Consider the following 1,275-nt stretch of genomic DNA (forward strand, 5'->3'; position numbering starts at 1 on the left):
AAGTGAGGAAGACGGCATGAAAAACAGAACGAAATGATGGGGCAAGGGGGTGATGATGGGTGGAGACTGAAGGAAAACGATCAAGATTTAAAAAGAAAATATTGACTCATGCTGAGGAAATGAAGGCAAGGACAAAAGAATATCGACTTCGAGGATCAGGGATCCAGGACTGTGTATCTGAATGGAGCTTGATGGACAGAAGTAAAAATTAGGGTAATCGCACATTAGAGAAAAAAAAAATGAAAACCATGATGAATACGAATACCGAAAAATAATTTGGTGGGTCTAGGTGAAGGAAGAAGCCCTGAAGTTTCTTTAATCTATAAAGGTTGAGCTGGCAGGCCCAGGAGAGAAAAAAGAAAGTGGCGGGAGAAAAATGGGATGGTGAGGGAGGCAAGGAGGGTGAGATATGAACATCGTGGGGTGTCGAGGGTGGGGAGAGGGAGGTTGATGTGAAAGGAACGGGTGGCATGAGAAGTGAAGGAAGTAATTGTGGAGATTGTAGCAGGAGAAAAATGTGGTGGTGTGAAAGGCAAGCGGGGTGGGCGAGTGAGCTATGAGCAGCTGGAGTGACAAGGGTGGAGTGAGAGAGGTGGGTGATGTGAAAGGAACGGGTAGCACAAGGTGGAAATTATTGTGGACTGAAATTTTAACAACTTCGCTCTGATGGCACATTTCAAAATCTTATATATGCTATTAATTAGGCTTAGGAGCAGTTTTCCGAACTGGAGGGGTTAGATAGAGCCTTCTTTAATTCCATCAATGCAACATATTGTTCCCCAGATGAATGCAATCGCCTGGAAATACAAAGACTAATACATGCAAATACTGTTCGGTCATCGGGAGAGTTAGAGATTGGTAGAGAAGGTGGATGACAGTGAGAAAAAAGTGAGGGGAAGTTTGTGCGAAGCATTTGCATTATACGAGATCGTTGGGCATTGGGTAAGACGCTGGTGGTACGAGGAATGGTTAGTGTGAGAGACGGTGCGTTCGACGAAACTGAACAACATCTTTTGGCACTCTTACCTGTAACTAATTCCTACCTAGGTTTTTAATTCTAGACGTGCCATAGAAAAGAGGAAGTGACGTGGAAAGACACAAGAACGGGTGATGAGCAGACAGGCAAAGAAACAATTATAAAATGATGCAGATGCTGAAGGACAAGCAGTATCCCTGACGAAGAAACAAGACAACAAACAGACATATGAGGAACATATATAAAAAAAAACAAAAAAAACATTGTATTTCAACATCAAAGAGTAATATGGGAAATAA

Source organism: Coenobita brevimanus, chromosome 23 (assembly GCF_032717465.1).
Source record: "Coenobita brevimanus isolate Jiangsu-jjx chromosome 23, ASM3271746v2, whole genome shotgun sequence".
In the NCBI taxonomy this organism is placed as follows: domain Eukaryota; kingdom Metazoa; phylum Arthropoda; class Malacostraca; order Decapoda; family Coenobitidae; genus Coenobita; species Coenobita brevimanus.